Here is an 8,042-nt window from a genome sequence, read left to right on the forward strand (position 1 = left end):
CCTGGCATGCGGTAAGTGCTCACTGGTGGCTGGAGGAGGACGGAGGCCATCAGGACATCACCTTTCAGAACTGCCCCGTGCAACGATGCAATGTGCTCACGGGGACTCGCCAGCCACCCCAGAGTCCAGTGCCGGGGGCAACGCATTCAGACCCTTCATCCACCCATGTCCTCTTTGACCCACTTGAAACCATGTGTATGGGCCTCCTGTCTGCTTGTTACACCTGCTGACCACGAATAATTCCAGGCATCTCGGGGAAAGGGATATGGATTTGGAACCATCCTAGAATTGACCGGCAAGAGACTCACACGTTCATCCCAGGCCTTCCTGTGACCGAGCCTCAACGACCAGAGGGGCCGACCGGCTGGGGTCGCCCCCTGAAAGCTCACTTCCGAACAACGGCCCCAACAGGGAAGCAAGTGTTGGCTATTAACGGAGCACGCGGGCCCCGCCCCGCACCGGACCGGAGACTTGTGTGGGAAGGTGTCAGCTCTGAGCCCATAACTCATGTTCAGTAACCAAATTAGTTTTCTTTGGAGGCATTAAGGGTAAATAAAGGCTTAATGAATCAAGCCTTCTGAATCACTATTGCTCCTTTAATTTGTAGTTTACAAGGTTCTTGGAAATTAAAAATGGGAAAAGAAATCCCTTCCCAGCCCGCGTGCACCTCCTCAGGGCAGAAACAATTTGGCTGTTTTGATTTTCGTGTCCCCATAGCCCTTATCTGTTTGAAAAATTATTCCTTAATTTTTACGAGGTGCTGGGAAGACGGGTGAAGCCGGACGGTTGTCCCACAGCCTGTTCCCCCGCCCCTTGGGGTTCGCCGTGCGTGGTTATTGCTCCCCAGCGGGAGGGAAGGTGGAGGTGCTCACTTTAATTTACTGTTTGCAATAAGCAAGGCTTTATCAACACCCCTCCAATAAATTATTTTTATTGCCGCCTAATCTTGCCTGGAGCAGTGGCCATGAAAAGACTGATACAATGAAGATGCAATCGTGGCGGCCCCAAAACGAGCTGGGACCCGCCAGGTGGGGGCGGGGGGAGGCGCCGGGTCTGGGGGCTGTGAGCACAAGGGAGGCCGGGGTCTTCCTGCCCCGCCACGGCAAGAGGAAGGGGCTCAGCGAGGGGGTCACCCGCAGGCTCTGGGCTCACACAAGCCCTCGGGCGACCAGCCTTCTGTCCCCGTGGTGTCAGTGGGGGTCTGTGTGGCCGGCACTGGAAATCAGGATGCTCCAGTCAGAGGGCTTCTCCGGGTCCCTTAACTCAGGGTGTGAGTGCTCAGACCTTCCTCAAAAGCCTGTGAGAGCACAGTGGTGGGCTCACTCCCTCTCCCCCTTCCCTTCTCTCTCTCCCTCTCTCTCTCCCTCCCTCTTACTCTCCCCCATTCCTTCTCTCTCTCTCTCTCTCCCCCCATCTCTCTCCGTGGCATAACGAACATGAGAACCTGACTTTAGAATCTAGGGCAAATGACCCGGGACAGCGACCCCACACTTTGAGCCTCCGGAACGACTCCACCCAAAGCCGAGTGAGCAGGCCGACTCTCCCCCCGGGAAGCGTGGACAGGAACTCTGTCCACTGTCCTTGGGTGTGTGCAGGACAATTAGGGAAGTATCTTCTGCCTCTGCCCAGAAGGCAGCCCGCTAGGGACCTGCCGCCTGTCGGCACACCAAGACCCAGCCCTCGCCCAAGATCACCCACCGCACACCTCTGCCCTCCATCCCCAACGGTCTTCATCAGTTGAAAAACACGCCTCCGAAGTAACAGGCTGGAATGCACAATGTATACAAGGGTCGGTTGCTTGACGCCACCGTGTGCGACAACAGGACGCAATCTGAGAACAAATCCATTAAGATTTTGCTTTCCTCCAGTGGAGAGATGCAGTTTTCACTCGTGTTGGAGTCACGGGGCTGTTTAATATCTCGACGGGCCACCCGAGGTGACTGCTCGCCTGGCCGTCCTCTCTAGCACAGCTGTCACCACTGGGCGTGCCCTGCCCGGAAAGAGGACCTCGTGCCGAGACTTCAGGCGGCCCCACAGGCTACGCCGCAGCCCTGCTCACCTGGCCGTGTTCCGGCTCAAAAATAGATGCCCACCTGTAAGCACATGGCGACGGGACAGGTGTCCCCACTCGGTCCCCAGACTGCACATTCTCAAAGGGAAGGGCCAGCCCAGCCCCACGGAGGGGGCAGGAGAGCAAGCGCACGGCAGGGGCCTGGCTGGCTCTCCCTGGTGGCCCCCGGGACACTTACCCCCAGGAGCTGCCGCCCCGCTCTGCAGAGAGCACATTGTCATGATTGGGCAGGGGTGGGCTCTCCACGCATCCTGCATCTCTCACACACACACACACACACACACACACACACACACACACACGTGTGCAGGTCTCCTGGAGCAGGTTGGATGCCAGCCCCACGGGAGACGAGCAGAGGACGCTGGGCAGCCGCACCTCCCCCTGAGCCGCAGCCCCCCAGCAGCGGAGCCAGGAGGGGCCCTGAACACCCAGCCTGGGTGAGCGGGCCAGGGGGTCTGCCAAGCGCCCACGAGGGCTCAACACTATTGGCTCCTAGAATCGTTCCTCAAATCAGCACCAAGAAGAAACACCCATCTGTGATCCGAAGTGGGGAAAAGCATCCAACGAGATCCGTGTTCTAGAAATACACCGGCGTCCCCCTGGGGTCCCACACTCTCCTGAGGGAGCAGCCAGCGGCTGTGCAGGGGACCAGGCCCTCGGTGGGCAGCACACACGGACCTCACTGCAGGGGAGGGGCGGGAGGAGGGGCGGCCGCCCGCTTGCCCACGGCATCCACTGGGCCTTCTTGCAACCACAGTATGTGCTGTCAGGGCAGCCGGATGGCTGGTGCACAGTGGTCCACATGTGGCAATGGCAGTGCCGAGGAAGGACCTCACGCCCTCTGACGTGCCAGAGCCACGGTCCCCGAGAGGACCTGCCGCTGCCGCAACGCCAGCCCTACAGGAGTCACGCTGAGTCCTGGGAAAACAAACCAACAGCCAGCAGCGGCAGTTGGGAAGGGAGAAAATGTCAACCAAAGAAGACAAGACACAAGCAAAATGTCACCGAAGGGCCAGAGTGAGTCAAATTCACGCTGCGGTGTCACCTCCAGGCTGGGCTGCCCAGCGGACACTGAGGATGGAGCGATTGCCAGAGGGACAGGTGGACACGTAACAGAGGCCACCTGTAAACACAATAACAAACCACTTAACTCCACAGGGTAACTTTCTGACGGGGAGTCTGGCCAGCAGGACCCTGGCCAGTGTCAGGGTCGCATCGGCGGTGGTGAGTCACACGTGAGGGGAAGGTCACTGCCCCTCCTCCTGAGAGCCACTGCCCAGTCTAGCCAGACACATCCTGATGGGGGACAGTCTATGAACTCTCCGACCAGTCCTCCAGAGAATCGTCAAGGTCACCGAAAATAAGGGGAGTCGGAGACCCTGTCACTGGCGAGCGAAGCCTAAAGGGACAGATGACTGGACGTCATGTGGCACCTTGGACGGAGTCCTAGAAGAGACAGAAACAGAGAAGAGACGTTAGGTAAAAACTAAGGAAATCTGGGGGGAAGTCTGCACTTCTGTTTAAAATACTGTTTCTGTGCCGGTTCATTTGTTGTGACAAACTTACCGCACTGATGTTAGTTACGGGGACGTGGGCGTGGGGCACGTGGGGGCACTGAGCATCACGCTCATGACCTTCCCATACACCTGAGTCCAATTCAAGATGGGAAGTTTGGGGCGCCTGGGGGGCTCAGTCTGTTGACTGTCCGACTTCAGCTCAGGTCATGATCTCACAGTTCGGGGGTTCAAGCCCCGCATCGGGCTCTGTGCTGACAGCTCAGAGCCTGGAGCTGCTTCGAATTCTGTGTCTCCCTCTCTCTCTGCCCCTCCCCTGCTCACACTGTCTCTCTCTCTCTGTCTCTCAAAAATAAACAAAAAACATTTAAAAAAAAAAAGTTTTAAAATGGAAAGCTTGGGGCGCCTGTGGGGCTCAGTCTGTTGAGCGTCCAGCTTCGGCTCAGGTCATGATCTCCTAGTTCGTGAGTTCAAACTCTGCGTCGGGCCCTGTTCGGACAGCATGGAGCCTGCTTGGGATTCCGTCTCTCTCCATGTCTCCCTCTGCCCCTCCTCCTCTCTCAAAATAAATAAGATAAAATAATTTTTCATGAAAGCTTACTAATAAAAAGGGTCCTTGTGGACCTGATCTACGGGGAGAAAGGACGGGAAGAGTTAATGGTCCATGCTGACACACGACACAGCCCTCGGATGCCGCCAAGCCCGTCTGGAGATTCCGGAAGAAGGAACTTTGAAGGAGTTTCTCTTCTTTTTTAGCGAAATTCCAGAAACTGATCAATGTCACCGAGAGATGACAGCAAGCAAGGTCGTGCTAATGACAAATCAGAAGGAAAGCTGGAATCCCCGGGGAAAGAGATCTGTACAGAAAAGAAACCTCGACCGCAGGACCCCAGCCTGGCTGTGCAGCTGCATTTCTGTGGTTCCAAAACTGCAAGCGCGATCCGTCAGCCTCTCGCATTGGGAGCGGACGCACGGACATGCCTTGAAGGCTCTGTTTGGCTTCGGCAGGGACATGTGGGGACGGCCGGGTCACACAAGACTCTCCCTTGGGGCTGGAAGGAGCCCACGGGGAGAAGGGAGCCTGGTCGCTTCCGCGCTGGCCGCTGCCGCAGTGGGCCTGCCGGAGGTGTCATGACCCAGCTCAGAGCGGGGGCTTCGGGGTCACCGGCTCCGACGCTCACTGGGGTTGGGAGACTGACGGAATCACGTAGCTCCTCTCCGCCCGGTGTCGCCGTCTGGGCAGCGCCCAGCACAGGGAGCACGAGCCCCGAAGCAGCGAACGCCTAACGTAGATTAGCGGCTCTTGTGAACGTGTCAATTTACAAAATGAAGACAACTCAGTTCTGTCTCGTTAGGAGGCGAAGGGAACGAAGGAGCGCTCCTGGAGCCCAGCCCACAGCCAAGATGGGAAAACACCCGACTGCAAATACCTCTGGGCCTCGGCCACACTCAGAGGCAGAGGGAAGAGGGGCCCCAGTTGTACAAAAGTGGCCTCAAGGACAGGACACCCCGCCTTCCCCATCCCGCCCTCAAACTCCGTGTGTGAGTTACAGGAGAGCCACAGACACCGTACCCACGTGGCACCCCCATGAAGCCCACTGCAAACAGGAAGGAGGGCCAGCACGTGCCCACCCGTGACCTTCAGGATATCCAGAGTCGGCACGTCCAGCCCAAGCGCCCAAGAGGCCCGGGCCCCCTGCACCTGCCGCTGCCGGCAGAGCGCCCCTGGGGTGCACGCTGACAACTGATGGATACAGAATCGTGAAATTAACTGATTATCTGTGCCTGGCAGAACGTGCAGGGATGGGGTTTCATTAACTATCCTCACGGGGGGCTGGGGCTCCGCGGAGGTGTGGACGCATGTGCATCCCATGTCCCAGTCCGCCGCGCTGGGGAAGGAGCTCATCCACAACTGAGCACGGCCGTGCACACCGAGTTCGTGCCCATTAGTCAAAAGCCCCTCATCACAACTCTACAGGTTGTTGTAAACAAATTGGGTTTTTGCTCAAAGCCTTGTTTTCATTTAAAAAAAAAAAAAGCCTGGCCTTACACAGCACGGAAGAACGGGGACACTTTTAGCAGGATGGATGGAGCCCGCCCACATCCTTCTCTGGAATGACGTTGTGGCGTTTCGGAGGGGCGCTCCGCGCGGACGCGACACGGCAGTGTGTCGCACCAGCACGCCTCCTCGGCAGCCGGAGGCTCGACCCCCCACCCCCCAGGGGTGCTGTCTGGGCCCCCCTCCGCAGGGAGGTGTCCTGTGGGCTCCCCGGGCCCAGCCAGCCGTAAGCAGCCGCAGCTCCGCACACCGCTGACCTCAGGCTCCGGCGAGGGCTGGGCGCCCCCGCTCTGCATCCGCCCCCGCCCCAGACACACGGCTTCTCTAAAGGTTCATGGGGCGCCTGGGGGCTCCATCGGTTGAGCATCCAGCTTCGGCTCAGGTCAGATCTCGCGGTTCGTGGGCTCGAGCCCCGCGTCGGGCTCTGTGCTGACAGCTCGGAGCCTGGAGCCTGTTTCAGATTCTGTGTCTCCCTCTCTCTCTGACCCTCCCCTGCTCCAGCTGTCTCTCTCTGTCTCTCAAAAATAAATAAAAAGCATAAAAAAAATTTTTTTTAAAGGTTCAGAAAGAGCATGTGTGCAGCCTCTCTTGGGGCTGCATCACGAAACGGCACAGCCGGGGGGCTTTGCAGGAGCTCTGGGCCCCGTGAGGTCCGGGTGCCTGAGAGCTGGGATCAGCCAAGCCCCCGGGTCCTGATGTGCAGCAACCACCCTCCCGTTCGCACTCAGGCGGCCGCTCCCGGGTGCACCCACACGGAGAGGGCCCTCGCGCCTCTTCCCCCACTTAGAGGGCACTCCCCCCTGAGCTCCTGACATCAGCAGCCAAGGCCCCGTCTCCTGACCCCCACAGCCTGGCCGTGTGGCTGCAACCCAAGAATCCAGGCGGGGGGACCAGAGTCCCCGGCACAGCCCACCTCGATGACCCATCTCACAATCGAACGCTCTTGCAACTGGGAAGACCTCTTGGGGTCTCTCTCTGTTTTCCTTGCTCTGCATTGAAGTTTTCCTTGCTGTGCACAGACCTCCAGGGTCGCCCGTTTGGTCACGCGTGAGCCTGCCTTCTGGCCCAGCAGCCACTGGGCCCGGACGTGGTCGGCTCAGCAGGCGACGCCCCTCGGCCCCTCAGCCCCTGAGCTCTCCGCATCGTCACTCACCGCCGTGATGACCAGCAGGACCCCACCACCTGCCATTACATGAACACATGAGCGGAACACCTCCTATGAGGCCCCAGGACACCCCGCTCCTCACTGGAAGCAGATGTGCCCGGGGTGCCCCTCCCTCAGCACAGGTCGGCCCCTGTGCCCGGGCCCCCAGCAGACCCCGCCCTCACCACCTGATCCCGCCTGGGCGCGTCCGGCCCCTCCGATGGCCACGTGGATGACTGAGCGCAGGACTGAGCGAGGAGCCCCCAGGCTTCTCAGAGGCTCCGCCCCCTCCTGCCTGGCAGCACCCAAGCCCCTCCTCAGGTAGCAGCGCCTCGATTTTCCTCTTGGGGAACCACCCTTCCCCCGGCCGGCGAGGACGGGGCCTGGGCCAGGCACGGCCCCCGGACCCCCACCCAGGATTCCCGGAAGCCCGGATCTGCTGCCTGAGAACAGTCCCTTGACCCAGAGTCACCTTCTCCGTCACTGACCTCCCCTCCCCTCGGTCATCCTTCCAGAAGAACGCGGTGGCCTCTGCCTGGGGAGACTCCCCACACGGGCACTGACCAGCCGTGTGGCTCTGGGCCACTGTGAACCTCTGTTTCCTCATCTGACACAGGGCACAGCAATGACGCCTGCTCAGTGTCTCCCAGGGATGTGCCTTGAAGAGGCGAAGGCTCTGACAAATGCCACAGCCATGGCGGTCAGGTCACCGCAGACACGGAAGACTCAGGGCGGCAGCGGCTCCGTGGCCGGTCCAGGGCCGTGTGCAGAGTCTGCTGCTCCCTCTGGGGCTGGCAGATGGAGGGATTCGGCAAGCCCGGGGCAGCAGGACAGCAATGGCCAGAGCCCTCTCCTGCGCCGTGGCCCGAGCTGTGGCCTGCACCCGCTGCCCACGGACCGGCCACGAGGGGACAGGATGCCAAGCCCCAAGCCCAGCACCTCCTCCGGGAACGAAGGACAGAAGGGAAGATCTGCTGAGTGGAGGTGAGAACCGCGGCACCAAGAGTAGCCGGGGGCCCTGCTCTCTCGGGGCGTGGCCGGGGCGCTGCTCTCGTGGGGTGTGGCCAGGGCGCAGCTCTCTCGGGGTGTGGCCGGGGCGCTGCTCTCGTGGGGCGTGGCCGGGGCGCTGCTCTCGTGGGGCGTGGCCGGGGCGCTGCTCTCATGGGGCGTGGCCGGGGCGCTGCTCTCATGGGGCGTGGCCGGGGCGCTGCTCTCACGGGGCGTGGCCGGGGCGCTGCTCATGCGGGGCATCGC

This window comes from Suricata suricatta, chromosome 8 (genome assembly GCF_006229205.1).
Source record: "Suricata suricatta isolate VVHF042 chromosome 8, meerkat_22Aug2017_6uvM2_HiC, whole genome shotgun sequence".
Lineage (NCBI taxonomy): Eukaryota > Metazoa > Chordata > Mammalia > Carnivora > Herpestidae > Suricata > Suricata suricatta.